The sequence below is a fragment of the Microtus oregoni genome, unplaced genomic scaffold, assembly GCF_018167655.1.
Source record: "Microtus oregoni isolate MIOR12 unplaced genomic scaffold, Mior012 000090F_ref0000504, whole genome shotgun sequence".
In the NCBI taxonomy this organism is placed as follows: domain Eukaryota; kingdom Metazoa; phylum Chordata; class Mammalia; order Rodentia; family Cricetidae; genus Microtus; species Microtus oregoni.
Genome location: NW_024544599.1, coordinates 557,362 through 578,426, shown reverse-complemented (window position 1 = coordinate 578,426; position 21,065 = coordinate 557,362). Strand labels below are relative to the sequence as shown.

The following is a 21,065-nucleotide window of genomic DNA, read 5'->3' as shown; positions in this document are numbered from 1 at the left end:
GTAGCCTTCGCTTTCTATTTGAAACCAATTACTTGGGTTTAGGGTGGTTTGTGGGTTAAATATGTCTTCCTGAATACTTGCTCTTGGTTGTCAAGTTCATTTTGGCTACCACACCTTGCAATCATTGGTGATCCCTACCTCTGGAAAAATCTTGAGGGGTGAGGGAAATTCTGTGTGTGTGTCATCAGTTAGGAGTTGCTGGGGTTGCACTGGGCTGCTGATTATCATACGAAATGGTGTAAAACACTGTTAATGGGTGCTCAGCAAATTTGTGCTTTGAATGCTTAATTTGCAAGAGTTTCATTTATAATCTCCAATGAGCCACTTTAATCATGTGCCTCCTGACCAGGGAACCTGTGCACACAAGGATAGCACCTATCACGGTTGCCTCTGATCTTTTATTTCTCTAATAAAAATCTCACATTTACTACCCCAAAATTGATTTTATTATTGAAATAATGACTATTTAAAGAAAAAAGTTGATTAACTTAGCTTTTAACTATTTGAATATATATATATATATGTATATATCTACAATACATATCCAATTATGCAAACACACATGTGTGCACATACATAAATACGAGATAGTGTTCTACTGAAATAACATGTTTTGGAAGTTCTTAACATAAGTCGCCTGATGCCAATTGTGTATACAAGTTTTCATTTTTATTTCTCTACTGAAAAAATTCAGATTCTGGGGTCCTTGCTCATATTCCTTTCAGTTACATGAATGCTAAGCTATGAGCAATTGCTTCTCAGATAGTATATAATGAGGGACTTACCATAATCATTCTAACTTCAAGATTGTGATAGCCAAGAAGACATCATCTCCAGTTACTTCTGATACATGTCTTGTTTTTTACAATATGGTAATATTTAACAGTATATTTTAACTTCAGTGTCATTCCCCCTGCAAAATAGGTTTAAGAATGTCTAATGTTTTTAAGCCAAAATCCGTGAAAAGTTCTCAAGTCATTTTCACATTTTTAAAGTATTCTCAAGATATGACAAGTTCTTCTTATATATAACAAAAAGGGTATTGTAATTAAATAAGATCCAAGACATTGATTTGTTCCTCATTTATATAGTAATTCCATTTAATTCTTAATTGAAAAACAATATATAAGTAAACCTTTAAGTTCAATAACAGTTTTTAATTTTCTTGAGAGTCTACCTCAATGAGTTAACATGGTATTTGTGTAAATACAATAGAATAACTTCAATTTCTACAATCACAGTAGTTTGCATTGACCTCATGTTAGTCATTTAGTAGTATTTGTTTTCTGGGTGTGGTGCTCTCAGCATTAGTGTGTTGTGAAAAAGGGGTCTTACTTTAGTGCTGGGTACTAAAGTCGAGAACTACCATGAATTTATTTGAGTCATATTAGCTTTCCCAACACTGTAATACATTAAGTATTTATTATCTACAGACCCATAACAATGACTAGGATATTCACTTTTAAATAAAGTAAACTAAGTATTGGGATTGACACCAAGTTTGAGCTTCAAATGTGTGGTGATAGAACTGTAAACCTAACTCCTCCCTAACAGAGTCAATGAATTTTGGAGTTGATTTGAAATGAAGCCTTGAAGAAGATATCCAAGTTATTGTTATACATGGACTTAAGTCTCTCTATGTCCCCCAAAATACAGATATAACAACATATTTATAAAGTCTGTGTATGATGTACAATAATCTGAGATAAATCTGTGTTCAATGAACAAGTCTTAATTATGTACAATGCCACCATATATAACACAAGAGTCATCGTCTTTTGATGTGAAGAGATTGCTTTGACCTGCAACACATTTTAAATAATGCTGATCCAATTCAGCTCTCTCCGTTTATATAGATATAAGTGAAGGTATATGAGGTATCAAAGAACAAACCTCCTAGGATCTGAGAGAAGTTTCAAGACCAGTGCTATTGATGTTATGGAATGCTTTTCTTACCACAGCCTTTGGTTTTGTGACTGGCCTGCTCTAACACATGTAAAGAGAATAAATATAAACATATGTGGAGAGATTTCTCTTGTTTAGAATTGACTCCCAAAACCTAGTAAAATATCAAAGAGAAATATACTCACAGAAAATAAGATCATACAACAGCCAACTGATTTATGAAAGGCATGGACCTCAACCTAAGCATGGGATCTAAGCATGCTAAGACTAGTGACCCTCATTATAGATTAGGACAACAAACAAAGTAGTCTTCTTAACATCTTTCTAAATTCTACATTGAGTTTTAATCATCATTGACTTATATCCAATGATATTGACAAAGAAATTCATGTAGAGCCGATTGATGATGAGACATGGGCAGGATATGAGAGCTGCAACTGAGGCTTTCTGTATACACTTCTACAGAATACGACAATCTCTAAGCATAGATAAAATGAACCTGGCCCTATAATTACCAGTCACATTGGGGATCAAGGGAAAGAGTAGCTAAAATTCAAGCTATGAAATATCACGTGTATACTTTGTACCTGCAAGCATTAAAAAGCAGACCAGAGCCAGGTTTGGTAACAGTAAACCTCAGTACTCAGAGGGCAAATGCAGGCAGATTTCTGTGAGTTCAAGGCCAACCTGTTCTACATAGCAATTTTAAGGACAGCGGGGCTTCATATAAAGACTCTATCTCAAAAACCTAACCAAACCAACCAACCAAATGAACAAAAAGACACTGATTATAACAGTATAGATTGCAAACGATTTGGCTGAGGTTGTAACATCAATAAGATGGCTCCTGATATGCCTGATCTGGAAGGGTCAGCAATAAAAACAAATGGTGAGAGACACTGTTCTCCACTTTTAAAATAGTTTGTCAGTTTTGACAATTTTAAATTAAAATCCTTCAATTCAAATGTCATATTTAGAAATCAGTGGTTTGTAACAAAACAAAACAAAAAAACTTAAAATGTGTAATGGGTTTTGGAGAGATGTCTTGGTGGATAGGAGCACCAAAAACTCTTTCAGGGGACCAAGATTTGATTCCCAACATGCACCTAATAGCTCATAGCTGTCTGAAACTCTAATACATTCTTCTAATCTCCCAGAGCATCTGGCATGCAGGTGGTAAACAGACATACTCACATTTAAAACACCTATACATTTAAAATAATAATAATAACAGTAATACAAAATGAATAATGAAGTATTAATATAATTATTGAGGTTTTACACAGTCACTCATTAAGAAAAGAAGTAGAGAAAACATAAGATTGTTGTCATTTCATACTTATAGAATGCCATCAAAATCATATTGTATTATTAATGTGAATGCTGAATGTCCTTTGCTTGGTTTTGTATTGAGATGATGAAATGCTGAAAATGGACATTAATGGAAGAGTCCCTCAGAGACTACACATTGTAGTAACAAAAATATTTATCAAAGAAAATAAAAGAAATTAAATTGTGAGCATAAACTTAAGCAATGTTCATTGAAGGCAGCATTAAGGTGAGAAATGTTTTTTTAAAAAAAAAAAAAGGTTTGTGGGAGGTTTCTTAGGAAAATACTGTACAGCACCTAGAAGTGGAAGAGCAATTCCTCAGCTGGGAGAATGAGGAAGGAGAATTCCAGTTGGAAGAAAGAACTAAAACTGGATTCTTAAACCTGACACTAGATGGATACAGGAGGGGAATGTTTATACCACATAGAGCTGTGGCTGCTAAGGTCACCTAGCATTGGTTCCAGTTACACTTATTCCCTAACACCTAAGAACCATTGACTCTCATGATTCAACTTTGAAGAAATAATTAAGGATAACAAATGTTTCACATAGATTATCCAGGGGGTAGGTAAAAGGCTGTTCAGAACAGAGAAACTAGCTAAACGATTTATAATTTGTGTACAAAAGATACACATAGAATTTTCTTGTAAACAAAATACTCATAGTTAGCTGTCAATTTACAGTTTCAGCAGAAATTCCTAATTAATACAATATCTGCAGCCTGCAGCTGTTCTAAAACAGCACTTCTTTCATTTCAAGTAAGCATGGTTTTAAATATCCTACTTATAAGATAAGAAATGTGGAAGGCACAGTTCACAGTTCTTGATCTAGAAGTCCATTGTGGAATAACTGAAAAATTCTGGCAGATGAAACGATCTATCTTTCAGGATCTTCAATTGTTGTCCACAGTATAATCCACCATGCATGCCTCAATGAGCTTCAATAATGACTCATATTTGAATATACGTATCTCAGCAATAATATCATTCAGTATTTTTCTATTTTCTGCAGTATGTATTCTGTTTAATCCCAGGAGATGAATAGAAGTTGACTATTTGTCTTAATAAACACTTAGTCTAATATATATCAGCACAAACCTACCCAAGCAAGATATTCCATGAAGATTGTAACAAAAACCAAATGGAAAATTCAGAAACATTCAGAGGTGGACAAGATAAAGGCTCCTTTAAGCTGTCCTGTTATTGATAAATAGAAACATATCAAATTTATATGCAGGAAAGGTGATTATGCAAGTACTATATAAAGGCAATGGGTGAGACAACACTGCTGTGGAAGCACAGGGACCTGGTGCACCATATGGGGTTCCTGGAACAACAAGAAGAATGTGTGAAGAGTAGACACAGCTTTATTTCTCTTTGGTTTTGATCATCCATGGTGTTTAGCACTATCTCTCTCTCTCTCTCTCTCTCTCTCTCTCTCTCTCTCTCTCACACACACACACACACACACACACACACACACCAATAGAATGAGAATAATTTGCTTCATGCACTAGGAGAGGAATCCAAGATCTACAATGACATTTTTAAGTGTCCATGGCAGCCTTACAATTTTTATTACCTGATTACAGTTGTGATGATTTATTTTTTCTGAGTTCGTAGCAAAATGCCTCTTATGTGGTGCATCGAAACCCATGACCCTAGGACTTAATTTAAGCTGAAATATCTGGCTGTGAGCTGCAGATGCCTGACTCAGATGGACCTTGGCTTGCATGGGAAAGTAGCCCATCCAGTTCTGTAACTGGGAAAGAATTTTAGATTTATCGCTGCCGTTTATCATATCTTCATGAAGCACCTACTGTGTGGAGGGGAATTGAAGATAGTGGGATATTTTCATGTCCTTAAAAAGCTTCCAAATTGCTTAGAGTCCAAATGGCTCATGAATAATTTTTGCAAAATGGAAAAAAAAGTAAAGCTTTCTTTAAAAATAATTACAAGAATCATCCTTTCATCTTCTGGTTGCTAGATTTTGGGGACAGGGGATTCCTGAAAGAAGGTGGTGATATTTGAAACTCAAGAGTTAGAAGATTGAAAACTTTAACAGATGGTAGAGACTGATGCTAAGGTTAGAGATATCAATTATAAATTTTTAGTAAAGGCAGCTTCCTAAGCTGTCTTTCGAAAGTCACATTGGCATGGACAATCAGTCTGTGGATCTAGTAAAACACCAGGTGCCTTCTCTAGAATTGCCAACGTGCTTCAAGTTGATATTCCTTGGGTCTGATTCCGTTTTACTTACTTTCAAATCTCATTCTGCATCTCATTATCTAGAAAACTACAGCCTTTACTGGGTGGTGAAGGTACATGTAGAGAGCAAAAGTTTCTATCTCTCAGTTCTTTATAGCAGTAGACAGCATCAGAAAAAATATAGTTGTGGCTGAGTAAGTTGAGGTCATTGCTCACTGGAGGGAGATACACTGCACTATACACAAAATGTAGAGCATCTTGTAAAGAGAGTGTCAGGAAAATATCAGTGGTGTTGTAGTCTATGATGAGTACATTTGAAGAGGGCTTAAGGAAGCAGGGAATTGGTCTGTAGTGTCTGTTGCTAGGAAGACAGCATGACTGTCTCAAGGGTCATCTTAATTTCATCTATACCTAACTAAAAGTCAAAAAAGTGAAAGCTTATTTTTTTGGTAAAAGAACAATCTTTTTTTTCAGATTGAAAGATTTTTTTCCTTTGTTCAGATGTAATTTCAGAGTGGTCTTGCATTAGTCTGGATCAGTCATGAAAATAGGGCAATGTACTCTGATGCTCATATTCTGTGTACTGTCTATATTCCCAACAAGAACCCCAATACGAGTTAGTAAGCCAGGCTAGCCCCTGCTAGATCCAAGTGCTGCTTGTCCATCTCAAAGAGAATTAAGAAGTTTTGCACTCCCACCAGCAAAGGAGTCCCCTTACTCCTCATCCTTTCCAGCATAAGCTGTCATCTGTGTTTTTGATCTTAGCCATTCCTACAGGTGTAAGATGATATCTCAGAGTCATTTTGATTTGCATTTCCCTGATGTCTAGGAATGTTGAACATTTCCTTAAGTGTCTTTCGACCATTTGCAATTCTTCTGATGAGAAATCACTGTTTAGATCTGTACCCCAATTTTTGATTGGATTATTTGGTATTTTGACATCTAGTTTTTTGAATTATTTGTATGTTTAGGACATCAGTCCAATGTATGATGTAGGGTTATGGATGTTTTATTTTCCCCCATTTTGTAGACTGCATTTTAATCTTATTGATAGTGTCCTTTGCCTTACAGAAACCTTTCAGTTTCAGGAGGTCCCATTTACTAATTGTTGCTCTCAGTGTTTGTGTTGCTGGTGTCATATTTAAGAAGTAGTCGCCTATGTCAATGTGTTAAAGGCTACTTCCTATTTTCTCTTCAATGAAGTCCAATGTGGCTGCATTTATGTTGAGGTCTTTGGTCCATTTGTACTTGAGTCTGGTGCAATGGGCTAGATATGGATCTATGTGCATTCTTCTACACGTTGACATTCAGTTATGTCAGCACCATTTGTTGAAGATGTTTTCTTTTTTCCATTGTATAATTTTAGCTTCTTTGTCAAAAATCAAGTGTACATGGATGTGCAGATTAATATTAGGGTCTTCAATTTGATTCCACTGTTCCACCTGTCTGTTTTTATGACAATACCAAGCTGTTTTCATTACTATAGCTCTATAGTAGTTTGAAGTCTGGAGGTGATGCCTCCAGAGGTTTCTTTCTTTTACAAGATTGATTTGGCTATCCATGGTTTTTTGTTTTTCCATATGAAGTTGAATCAGCCACTTTGAAAATCAGTATGGCAGTTTCTCGGGTATCTTGAAATCAACCCAGCTCAAGACCCAGCAATACCACTCGTGGGCATATACCCAAAAGTTGCACACTCATACCACAAAGACATTTGCTCAACTGTGTTCATAGTGGCATTATTTGTAATATCTAGAACCTGGAAATAACCTAGATGCCCCTCAACTGAAGAATGAATAAAGAAAATATGGTAAATTCACACAATGGATGACTACTAAGCAGTAAAAAACAATGACATCTTGAAATTTGAATGTATAAGTTAACCTAGACCTAGAAAGACAAATGGTATGTACTCACTCATAAGTTGATATCAGATGTAAAGCAAATGATAACAAGCCTATAGTCTACAACCCCAAAGAAGCAATGTAACAAGGCGAACCCTAAGGGAGACATATGTGGACCACCTGGGAAGGTTAATTAGACAAGATCTCCTGAGAAAATTGGAATTGATGGGTGAAGGAAAGCAGAAAGGGAGGGAGAGGGAAGAAATGGAGGGAAGAGGAGAACATGAGGGAACCGGATGGGTGAGAGGGGGGAAGAACAGAGAAGAAGAACAAAGAAAGAGATATCTTTATTAAAGAAGTCATTATGGGGCTGGAAAGAAACCTGGTACTACAGAATTCTCAGGAACTCACAAGGATGACCCCAGCTAAAACCCTAAGCAATTGTGCAGAGGGTGCCTGAACTGGCCTTGCCCTATTGTCAGACTATCTTAAATGTCATCATGGCACCTTTACTCAGCAACTGGTAGAAGCAGATGCAGAGATACACAGTGGAGCACTGGGCTGAGCTTGCAACATCCCGTCAAAAAGAGGGAGGAGTGAAAATATGAGCAAAGGGGTCATGACATCCATAGAAACAGCTGACATGAGCCAGTGAGAGCTCTGGACTGATAGCAGAGAAACCTACATGGCACCAAACTAGACCCACTGAATATTGGTGACAGTTTCATGGCTTGGGCTGTCTGTGGGGCCACTGGCAGTGGGGCCAAGGTTTATCCCTAGTTCTTGGATTGACATTTTGAAGCCTATTCTTTTTGGAGGAATACTTTGCTCAGCCTATATATAGGATAGAGGGCCTAGGTCCTGCCTCAAAGTGATGTGTCAGACTTTGTTGACTCCCCATGGGAACCTTACCCTCTCTGAGAAACGGCTGGGAGGCTGGGCTGAGGGAAAAATCGGGGGAGTGGGAACTGGGACAGGTATATAAAATGACAAAAGATTAGAATTCCATAAAATACTCATGAACTAAGAAATATTTTTTAAAGTTGTTTTTTAGTTACTTATATATAAAGCAGTCCTGAACTGGCATGTGTTACAAAAAAAAAAATAAGAAATGGGATAGATTTGGCATATACTAGCAGGACTAAGCTTTGTTTAGCCTATAAACCTAATAATTCTCTAGCTCTTATAGCTTTTATATAACTTTAAATTCAATATTAGAGCATCAATATTTCTGTATTAGATTGCTAAGCCTTCATAAATATTTAATATCTATGTTATATTTTATAATACTTTAGCTTTATAGTTTTCTCAGATTTTGAAAAATTATATAATAAAAATCTTTGTATATTATGTGCTTATATATTTAGTATTTTGTTTTTAGGTTAGAATCTTACAAGAATAATTTTTGGTGAGACAAGAAAATAAATTGATTTAACTGTCTTGACATTTATATAAGGTATGTTTGTTTTATTTTTTATTTTTTATTGATTTTTGTTGAGCTCTACATTTTTCTCTGCTCCCCTCCTTTCCTCTCCCCTCCCCTTCAACCCTCTCCCAAGGTCCCCATGCTCCCAATTTACTCAGGAGATCTTGTCTTTTTCTACTACCCATGTAGATTGGATCTATTTATGTCTCTATTAGGGTCCTCATTATTGTCTAGGTTCTCTGCGATTGTGATTTGTGGGCTGGTAGTGTGTTTATTCTATAAAGCAATCACACAACTTTGCCATAAAGAGAGTTTTTTTTTTCAGTGATTTGAACTCACCAGCTTATCAAAATAACACTTAGAACACTGTCAATGCTGTTAATCAGGCGATACTTAGAAGGCAGTTACTAAAGATGATACTGGGAAGTTCCATATTGTTGGCAACTGGTGATTTCAAAATACCGTCTTAGAGCTGGACTGCTAAGTCCACTTACAATGTGTTTGGAAATTTAACTCTGTGCAGGCAACATTCTAATTGTAGCTTAAAGATGCTCCACCCGCTTTCCTCTCTTTTAAATTAGCATGTGTTTCTCTTATAGGAAGGGCTTAACTTTTTATCAAGCAGGAAATCTAAACCATCAATCCTGGCGGTGAGAAAGAATTAGATTATTCAAATTTTAAAAGAGATATTTTCTTTTAAATATTTGTAGATATCTAGATTTGTAGATCTCAGGAAAATTGATGCTGTGAAGTTACTGCTTTGCATATTCACATAAATATTCCCCAGGCCTTTCAGGACATGGGAAGGGATCATGTCTCTTTTTAAGTGTATAATCATTCTGTGGTTTAGATATCAAGTGTCACCTAAAGAATGCTGTGCACTGAAGGCTAGGTCCCTAGCTGGTGGATTTGCTCATTATGAGGTAGTTGGATCTGTAGGGCTGTGACATAATCACTGCTAAACTCACTGATGATTTCATGATTTGATGGTATTGGAGAGTTGATGAAAATTTGCTGCCTGGGTCTATCTTCAGCAAAGAGGACATCAGAGGCATGCTCTTAGGGACTATCCCTTGCACTGGTCCCATTCTAATACTCTCTATTCCCTAGCTTCTGAGAGATGATTATCCTCCTCTGGCACATTCTTCTACCTTAACACAGGCCCCTAAAAAGAATAGCAGTAAACTATTAACTGAGCCCTATTCAGCCACAACATTAAGCAAATCTTTCCTCATTGAAGTTGCTTCCCTTAGGTATGTAACACTAAGAAGAAATCTTCACTAATACACCCATGCTCAACTTAATTAAGCGAAGGGGGCAGCTTGCTAATATGACAAACCTGGAACAAAGAATCATAGGTGCTTGAAGCAAGAAGATACAAAATCTTCAGTCTCCATGTTGGAAGTTAAGATAAACTCATGAGTTACCCAGGGTCCTATATGAAACTTCAAAAGCATTTGAATAACGGTATGACAACATTAAGTTTAGCAAACTTTAGGACTTGACAAGGACAGTGGTTGCACTCTGCTCATGAAGCATGCTTACTGTGAGTCCAAGAAAAATTACTGAAGTATTCTGAACCCTGCTTCATGTTTGTAACTACATATCTTACATTATAACATCCATTTTTAGAAAGCTCTGAGTCCTGGCAATGATTTTGAGATCAAACATACACCTTTGACTTGTTATATAAGGAAGTCCTCACTAATGTTTCATATTATAGCACAATTTTTCTAACCAGTGATTAAGTGTCCCCTCTTTTTACATACTTATCGGCAGTAAAATACTAAGCATCATGAATAAAGTTGTCAAAATGTATGATTTTGCTGATTTTGCGAATTTGTTTTGTTACTTGTCCTAGAATCAGTTCTTCAACATTCTAAATATCATTATGTATTATATTTATCCATTTTTTCAACATTTTAAATATCATTATGTATTATATTTATCCATTTTTATATATTATATAATTTGATCAAGGAAACTAGTAACATCTCTGGTTTATGTTGGAGGTGGTTGCTTGTGTGTCACAGACGCCCAGCACCAAAATAATCACACAGAAACTGTATTAATTAAATCATTGCTGGGTCCATTAGCTCTAGATTCCTATTGGCTAACTCTTACATATTAATTTAACCCATTTCTATTAATCTGTATATCACCACAAGGTCATGGCCTACCAGAAAAGTTTCAGCAAGTCTATCTCTGAGAGCAGATCCATGGTGTCCCTCTGATTATGCCTTCCGTTTCCCAGCATTCAGTCTAGTTTTCCCTGCTTACGTAAGTTCTTCACTATCAGCAAGCCAAGGCAGTTTCTTTATTCATTAATGGTAATCACAGCACACAGAAGGGACTCCCACAACAAGTTTATGTGCTGCCCAATGCCAGGATTGATATCAAACTGGAACTAATATCAAACTTCAGAAGCTGAAGTTTTTAGTTGTGGTGTTTTTTATTGTCTTATTCCAACACTTTTCTCAATCTAGAGACTTTTCTCCTAAAACAAAGATGAGTGAAGTTATGAATTAAGGTACCTCGGGGTCACAAAATCAGGATAGTGCATTTGTAGTTGAGTTCCAGATTCTAAGTTATATTGTAAACGACTAAAGACATATGACTTTATAGTTCCAGCAATTTGTAGTTATGCAGAGCCTGTTTGTAGAAACCCTCTAATGAATAAACAAGAGAATATCATCAACTGAGTAGCAGTCATATAAACTGATGGTGTGATTCTTGATTTAAACAAATTACAAGGGAAGGCGGTTAATGATAAAACAATGAGAAGATAGACACACCTGAATGAATAATAAAATGATGCATCTGTCCTCACTGTTTCCAGTCTCCTGAACACCACTAGCTCACTGAAGCTAGAATTAGTGCAGTCTTCTAAAAATCATTTGACTGAAAAGTGAAGATTAACTCCTCACTGCTGTGAATGCTTGAAAAGACCCAACAGGAATCAGCCAGTTTGTTGCTTCACAGTCAGAGCAACTACGTAGCTAACACTCTCTTTGAAATTGTATCTCATTAAAATACTGCAAGAGCAAGACTTCATGCTAAAAGTTTGATGCTTCCAGGGTAATCTTGCATTGGTGTTGTTGTGCAGACCTCCTACACTGAGTCAACAATAAATTATTATACAGCTTAAGAGTTTACAGAATCTACTCAAGAAAAAAGTACAAAATCAGTAAAGAAATTCTGTGACTGCAAAAATCTTTATAAGCCAAAGCCTGATTTGCCTAGCTAATATATTTTAAATGCACAAGTTTACCCATAATTGGGGCTATTATTGTCAATGACTTTCTAAGACTCTTAGAGAAAATTTCTATGATATGGCTGTCCTACTGCAGCCCCAAAAGTACCTGAATATGCCAGATCTGTAGGGGAAAATTTGAACTCTGTGGTAATTTTCTACAGAAGATATGCTACCCTCTCAGAATAAATTTAAGCTCAGCCCAGCAATGGAGGGAAATGTGTCTAATGGATATGAATGGCCTGGGACCTTGAACAATAGCAGCCCTCTAATCAGTTCCAGACTTAGAGATCACTCATTTTGTTACAAATGGTATTGGTTGTGGCATTTCCTTCTGGCACCAGATTCTTCCTATGAAACTTACACATTGTCTTGCAGAATGAGTCACAGAAAAACTGCTGGTATTCATATGAACTCTGAAATGCCATGCGTTGCTTGAAAACACTGTTGGAGTGTTCAATCCAAAATGAATTTGGAAACACCAACAGCGGTCTGAAGAAATTCCCAAGAATACACAGACTTTAGCAAAGAGACTGAAGAGACTGAGAAACCCTGTCTATTCTTCCCTTCCTTTACTTCTTAAGTCTTCAAAATTTAGGTACGGGTCTCTGTCTCTGTCTCCTTTCATCGCCTGATGAAGGTTAATATTCAGGAGGATGCCTATGTGTTTGTCTTTGGATTCACCTTCTTATTTAGCTTCTCTAGGAACATGAATTATAAGCTCAATGTCCTTTATTTATGGCTAGAAACCAAATATGAGTGAGTACATCCCATGTTCCTCTTTTTGGGTCTGGCTTACCTCACTCAGGATAGTGTTTTCTATTTCCATCCATTTGTATGCAAAATTCAAGAAGTCCTTGTTTTTTACTGCTGAGTAATACTCTAATATGTATATATTCCATACTTTCTTCATCCATTCTTCCGTTGAAGGGCATCTAGGTTGTTTCCAGGTTCTGGCTATTACAAACAATGCTGCCATGAACATAGTTGAGCATATACTTTTGTTGTGTGATAGGGCCTCTCTTGGGTACCCAAGAGTGGTATTGCTGGATCCAGGGGTAGGTTGATCCCGAATTTCCTGAGACCCACATGGGAGCACCGGACAGAAATCTCAAGGTCCAAATCAGGAGCAGAAGGAGACGGAGCACGAGCAAGGAACTCAGGACCACGAGGGGTGCACCCACACACTAAGACAATGGGGATGTTCTATTGGGAACTCACCAAGGCCAGCTGGCCTAGGTCTGAAAAAGCATGGGATAAATCCGGACTAGCTGAACATAGCAGACAATGAGGAATACTGAGAATTCAAGAACAATTGCAGTGGGTTTTTGATCCTACTGGACGTACTGGCTTTATGGGACCCTAGGCAGTTTGGATGCTCACCTTACGAGACCTGGATAGAGGTGGGCAGTCCTTGGGCTTCCCACAGGTCAGGGAACCCTGATTGCTCTTCGAGCAGATGAGGGAGGGGGACTTGATCAGGGGAGGGGGAGGGAAATGGGAAGCGGTTGTGGGGACGAGGCAGAAATCCTTAATAAATAAATTAATTAAAATAAATAAATAAATAAATTTTACAGCTTTAAAAAAAAATTTAGGTACGGTCTGTCTCCATAATTAGCAATGTTTAAAAAAGAATGAAGATAGGCCTCATCAGGAGGGTTAATTTAAACTCACATTCTTAATATCTCCTGTCTACTTCTCTTTGATAGAAGCAAATATTTAAATTCTGTCTTAGAGGAAGCAAACACATAAGATTTCTAAGCTTTCTCTAACTAAGAATTATACTTGACTTGCTCTTCTGTCATCACAGATTGCTCCACAGTAGATCCATTTTTCTTTCAAAGGGCAAGAACATTGGTGTTCAAATTAATCAAAAGTCCTTACTTCCATGGGAGCAGCTAAGCACTTTCAGGCTAGGAACAGTCACATCTTTGTGCCCTGGGGAAAGTAAATGCTGTGAGCCTAAAGCCTGCATAGCAAGTGGTTCATTAAAGCTTTAGGCTTACCATTGAGCAACCAGGAAAAATCACCAAGAAGTGAGATGAAGACCAGAGGATTCAGTTAATTATAACAAAAAGATCGTGCTTATTTCAGCTATAGTACATCTTTTTAAAATGTCAGAGCAATAGCTTTTTGCTGTAGTAAGTGTATGAATTACTGCTGTTGCCTAAGAATGATATCTGAATGACTATTGACCCACAAATTTTTAACTATGGCTCTCATATGCATTTCTGTCTTCAGATCCAACCAAAATTTCCCTCTCACTAACAGCAGTGTCATTAGCTGAATGTAGTGGGTTTGATTTGGGGTGTGTATGTCCACATACACGATGCCTAGTTCCTATGGTGGTCAGAGAACAACTGGTAAGAATTGGTTCCCTCTTTTCTGAGTTCTGAGGAATAAACCTAGGTCCTCAGGCTAAAGATCAATTGCCCTTACCCACTGAGCCATGTTCCCAGTCCCAGGCTTGTATCCTTGCTCTATTATTCATGAGATATTTAGTCTTGAACAAATCATTTCATCGTTCTAAAACTCAGACTTCTTTTACACAAAACAGCAACAGATCTTAGTTACTATAATTATTAAAGGCTCAGGACATTTTATACTTTATAGACTAAACATATATTAAGTGTTGTCCAGTAACATTGGTAAAATCCAGTAAATATCAATTCTCTAGAGGTTAAAAACACATTAAGATAGTTTATACAAAAAAATGTAAACTGTTGAATAATCCATCATGTCAAGCAGAGACTACATTTTCAACAAAGCACAGAATGAAGAGGTTGACATGCATCTTTGATTACCAAGAAGATACAGAACAAGTGTCTGATTATCTTAGTTAAAAGAATAAAATTCTTAAATTATAATTAAAAATAAATGAATATCCATTATGTTCTTTAATTTTATTGTTGATATGTCACTATGTGTGAATGAAGAAAGAATAGCCAAGTGATTCGACAATGATTTAGGAAGATGTGTTGCCATGGAAACCAAAGGAGACGTAGTAGAGGGGAGGGATCTGTTTGTCTCACACTGAACTCTTGATCATCTCCAACAGAAAGTCCTGGTTTCATATATTAAGGAACACTTGGATTATAAGTTATGAAATCACTTCTAACTAAATGTGTGTAGGTATGTATGGATTGAGTGTGAATTACAATAATTTGTCTTTCCATAGAAAGAGATCTCAGTTTGTTTAAATTCATGCAAGAAGGTCTGTAGCTAGGATCTTCTGGGATTTTAATTTTCACATGGAATTTCTATATCTTACACACACATGGCTTGTTTGTGAGCCAGGCATAATTTAGTTTTGCACAGTACAACAAACAGATGATCATTTATGAGGGATGAATGGAAGCTTGAGTTATCTATAGTAAATTTCTTTTTTCTTTCAGTAAAAAAGAGAAGTCAGTAAGAGTGAGCAGGGAAATATATGTCAACTGTGCACTATTTGTTGACTTCTGTGGTGGTTTGAAGTAAAATTAAGTCACTTTCATTTAGCACTGGATACCTAGATTTTTATTTCTCAAAAATCTAAGCTCCCTTCAAAATTTCGAATATGGGGCCTTTATGCAAAGATGAACTTTTAAGATGAGTGCTTTAATATTGAAGAATAATAATCAGATAACATTTCAAAACAGATTTCTCTTATTTGATGTACAAAATATCTTTTAAGAACATTCCGTCTGTAGCTGGGCTTGCTGTTTGCAAACCTGTAATTAGAAGGCAGGATACTTAATAGTTCAAAGTCATCCTCAACAACATAGTGAGTTTAAGGCCATCCTGGGCTACAGGGTATCCTATCCCAATGAAGCATAAATTTTTAAATATTAAATAATCCCATGTTTAAAAAATAGTTATTTCTTTTTTGTGTGTCTGTATGATTTTCCTTAAATATAGCCATTGAAAAGATAAAAATATTAACTTAAATATGTTAAATTTATTCTTCTTTATTGAATCATTTAATTACTGTTTTTCTTGGAAATTTTCATATATATATATTTTGGCAAACCTTCCAACTTTCTTTTACCTCACTCCCATATCTCTCTCTTCCTTACTCCTTACATGTGGCTTTCCCAGATTCACTGATTTTTTGTTTTTGTTTCATAACTAGTTTAGTGAGGACCATCTATCTGTTTGACTGTTGATTTAGAGGTATTCATTGAAGTTTGGTGGGCTCATCATAGAATAAACAACCAAAGGAAATCACTCCTCTTGCACATAATCTACATTGGTTATCAATAGCTCAACAATGAGAGATGGAATCTTTACCTAGCTCTCCCATCTCTGTCTGACTTTGTAGGGACCATTCTCATGCAGATCACATATTTAAGCAAAAACAACAGGTATAAGTTTCTCATAGAAATTTCTGTGTCTTGTCCAAAAGGTAGGCTTTGTCTCTCTGTCTTCCATCTCTTCCATTCTTTTCTACCCCCTTACACAATTTTTCCAGAGACTTAGAGTGATGTTATAAATAAATGTCTTGCTTATGCTGAGCCATCAATCCTGAGCACTTTGAGCAGCTATGGGTGTTAGCATGAATCATTGTTCAGAGACGAAGGGGGCTTCTCTGAGTTAGGCTAAAAAACATACATTTGTGATTATAAACATATACCTTTTGGAGGCCATTTGATACTCAAGAGGCAGGGGCAGGTGGATCTCTGAGTTTTGGGCCAATATCTATCTATAAAGGGAGTTTTAGAAAAACCAGGGCTATACAGAGAAATCCAGTCTTTAAAAAGAAATAAAATAAGAAAGAAAGAAAGAAAGAAAGAAAGAGAAAAAGAGAGAGAAGGGGAGGGAAGGAGGGAGGGAGGGGAGAGAGAGAGAGAGAGAGAGAGAGAGAGAGAGAGAGAGAGAGAATGCCACCCTAGGGTTTATCACTTCCTGAGCTAAGAGTTTTTTACTATACCCATGTTGATTCCCTGTTAAGGAGCAAGCCTAAAATCTAATCAAAGAACTATTGGTTACTCCCATAACAACTGTACCACTATTCCACAAATGTGCACATCTTATGTATCAGGTTGGTATTGCAATCTTTTTCTTGATATTGCATTTCTATTCTTTTTTTTTTGTGTGTGTGGTTTTTCGAGACAGGGTTTCTCTGTGGTTTTGGAGCCTGTCCTGGAACTAGCTCTTGTAGACCAGGCTGGTCTCAAACTCACAGAGATCCGCCTGCCTCTGCCTCCCAAGTGCTGGGATTAAAGTCATGCGCCACCACCGCCCGGCTTAAATTATTGCATTTCTAATGTGAAAAATTTTGCATAATGGCTGGTAGAAAGGGGAAAATAATCACATAATAACAACAATATAGAACTATGTTTACAACATTAGCCTATGAAATAAGTTACTGCAAATATTAAAATATACTCAGAAAGTATAAAAGTCTTCAGTATATATGGTCCATGTGAATGATGCAAAGTGTCCAAAGTCATAGAAAAAAAGTTTCTAATTCTCTTATATGAAATTGTGTGCCTCTTCATTTTGATCAGAAACCTCCTAGTCCTTAGTCTTTCATTATCTTCAGTACAAACCCATAGCTTTCTAACAGATTTTACTTCTTTCAAGATCTTTGTTTGTTTGTTTTGATTTGATTTGGGGAAACTGATCATTGGATTCCTAGCAAGGATATTGAGTACACAATATTAGTTGATTTAAAGAACACATTTGGGTCAGTGTTTCAATGGTTGTAGATACCCACTAAGTATCTACCAGAATGACGAAATATATATATATATATATATATATATATATATATATATATATATTCACAGATGTTCCCTGCTACAGTCAATGCTTTTCTGGGGCATTGACTGCACATTGAGTACACATAAGAGGTACACCAGGGGCTAAACCCATGAATCCATATCCAGAGCAACAAATAAACAAGCAAAAAAATGTCTCTATTGCTTTACCGGTTATGCCTAATTTTGTGAAAGTGCTTCTGAAAAAGTAATGTAATACTAACCAGGCCAACCAGACTCACTTCTTTATCCCAGATACTGTTTAATGCTCAGTATGGCATAAGTATGGTTATTACAATTTTTGCACTTGACTCTTTAGAAAATGCTTTAGGGATGCAAGTAAACATATGTTCAAGAAATTTCAATTTGGATTAAGAAGTATCAAAATCAGTCCAGGAATCCATACTTCTATTAACTACTTAATTTATTTCCACCTAATTATGTGAAGAACTAGTAAAGAAACATGCCACCAAAACAACACAGAAGAAATTGAGAATGCTTGATCCTGATGGATGCACTTATCTTTTATAGTCAACCACTTTATGCTGGTCTATTCATCTATGCCTCGCATAATGCAAGATAATGCTGATATCCAAAACAACACTGGCAGACACTTCACTGAGCTTGGTGATTTCAAAGCATTTTTTATCTTATTTAATCCCTGGTGTGACTCAGTGAAGTGAGTAAGCCCATATTCCTCATTTTTCAGCTGATATACTTTGTTCCTCATCTCACAAGTCTGGAGATATGGAATGCAGGAACAGGCACAGCTAGTCTTCTTAAAAAACCCAGCTTTAACCACCATTTATCAACTCTAGCAATGATACTGTTTCTCGATAAGTGGTTCAAAATGGGACCGGAGATGTACAAACAGAAAAGCCATAAAATGTGATGGAGGTGAGCAGGGGCACAGCAACTGACTCCAATTGTGAAATTTAGGAGAAGTCCCAGAAAAAGAGATCTTGAGTGACTTTTAGACTGATTGGAAGCTTTTTAGGTAGAGAAACTTGACAAGAACAAAAGGAGAAAAACATTGTAATCACTCTCTCAGAAATTTTCTTTTTCTAGATTTTACTAAGTTATGGAAGTATTTTCTTTATGGATATAATTTCCATAATTTGAAATCCAATTTTTGATTATTTATGAAACTCAACACTGGTCACTCTCTGAAACCATGCTGAGTAAATATTGGCTAAGTGAATATTATTATAGGCTAGGCACTATCATAACACAGGAGAGCAAGAATATGTTGCTTAAGACAATTTCCAAGGCTACTTATTTATTCTGGTCACTTCTGTCTACGGGCCAAAGGGCAACTGCTTCATCTATTTAACACCATGATTATCTTCTTTCAAACTACTCTCAGATAATGGACTTACCTCACATGAAAATTACTTATCTCAAACCCTCACTGTTTTGAACTAACCTCTCTACAGCAGGCATTAATGGAGACCCTTCCAACTAGTTCAGGTAATCATTGAGAGATTTATATGCACTTACAGGCTTTAACCGATACCATGGTGCTAGGATTTCAATTTTTCTTGACATCCCACAGCTGTGAAGAATTAATCCCCAGTGTTGCAGCCAGCCATGTCAATTTTTTCACGAGTTGTACATATCCATCCTTCATTCCCCGGCAGGAGGATTTCGGCAGCCGTGGCTCTTCCTGCTGGTGAAAATCAGCATCCCTCTTCCAGAACTGCTGGATGTCAGAGACCACCAACAGGGATGACTCTTTTGATCGTTTCTGTCAACTACAGAGAGTTCATAATTGACCTTGGATTCTTTTTTTTTAATAAAGGGATGTGCCCCCCCCCCCAAAAAAATGGGTCAGCCTTCTCACAAACATTCCATAATAAACTTCTGAAAGAGATGATCTTGCTTATCTCTGAAGAATCAGAGGCATTTAGGAAACTGAGTCTCAAGTTCACTCTCAGTTTAATTGGGGGTTAGTCTATGTTTAAGTTACATCTTCTGAATTCTGCTTCCAGGGGTAAGATAGGCTGTGTTCCCCTTCATCAGCTTTTACTGTACAGTAAAGGCAAGAAATCTGTGCTGTTCTGTCTCCAGGGGAAGCTTTCACATTTTTGGCTTACATTCAGTTGTAAGACAGTGTAGTAAGAATTCCTCTTACCCAGTAACTTTACCAGGAGTCTTCCTTTTCAACATGTTCTTCCACATTAATTACCCTCCTCCCCTCCAGTGAAGAACCAAGCACAGCAATAGGTTTTGTCGAAGCTACATTAAATTTGTTTTCTCACCGACAGAAGTTCAATGGGCATTAAAAATTCTGCTTACCACATCCTCTGGGTCATAAAGCTGATTCTCCTCAGTCCAGTGAATTTCCCTGAAGTTCTTCCCTGCTACACTTTTCTTACAATAGTTTCTATTAAGTCTTTCTTGGAGAGATTTACTGAACAAACCAGAAGATCGAAGAGTAGCAATTTGTATAAGAGAAAATGCAATGTACAGAAGTAATCCTTACCTGCCTCAAAGACTTGGCTGGTCATTTTATAAGAAGCTGGATCCGAGAACCAAGTTTCCTTAAGGAGTTTAGCAGACAGCCTCCTGACTCCCATCCTTATCCTCATGCAGGCAGCACTTATGAATGAATCAGAGATCAGAAATGAAATGAGCCAACAATATCTCCTAATATTTATACAAATTGAAGCATTATTTTTAGATAATCCTATATTTTCTCAGACTGGGGATTAAATCATAATTACTAATGTTCTTAAAGTGGTGCTTAATAATAATGCCTACAATAGCCACAATAGTCCCCAGAAGGTATGCACATGCATTAGCTTAGATAATTGCCTTCCATAGAGGAAGGTCATGGACTCTTGAGTGAATATATATGAACAAGAAGTTCAGGACACCTGGTTGATTTGTAAGGTACCGAAAGCACAATGCTCTAAACTCAGGCATACCTACACACAATCCCTCTCCCCTCTGCTATGTGTTAGACATGAGAAGTTGGGCTTAAATTTTCTAGGAACTATTCACAAGCAGTTGAATTTTCAGACCCTCTTCCTATTCTAACTCTGAACTTCAGTCTTCTCATCTGACAGACGAGTTAGAACATTATGTATTTGCATCTGTGATCACCAGTGATGAACAGAGAGTGTCCATCACAGCATTTGTCGTCCTAGTAACCCTGGGCAGTTGTATCCCATTAGTACACATCACCAGTGACAAGAACTGAAATGCCTACTCCCAAGATCACAGTGGTATAGAAGAAAATTTGTGGAATTTGGAGGAATAAAATCTAAAGTCCATCCTGGGTCTTTCTCATCCTAGTTGCATATTTTGACTAGAGTTTAGACTCATTGTCTCTCTTTTTTCTGCTCCTTTC

At 36.8% G+C, this 21,065-nt stretch overlaps 1 protein-coding gene across 5 annotated transcripts in view; it reads left to right on the top strand.

Annotated features, from left to right (window-relative positions):
* The window catches only part of Kcnip4 (potassium voltage-gated channel interacting protein 4), a 1,070,438-nt gene that overhangs the window by 865,708 nt on the left and 183,665 nt on the right, over positions 1–21,065 (top strand). The gene's annotated exons all lie outside the window — the stretch shown is intronic.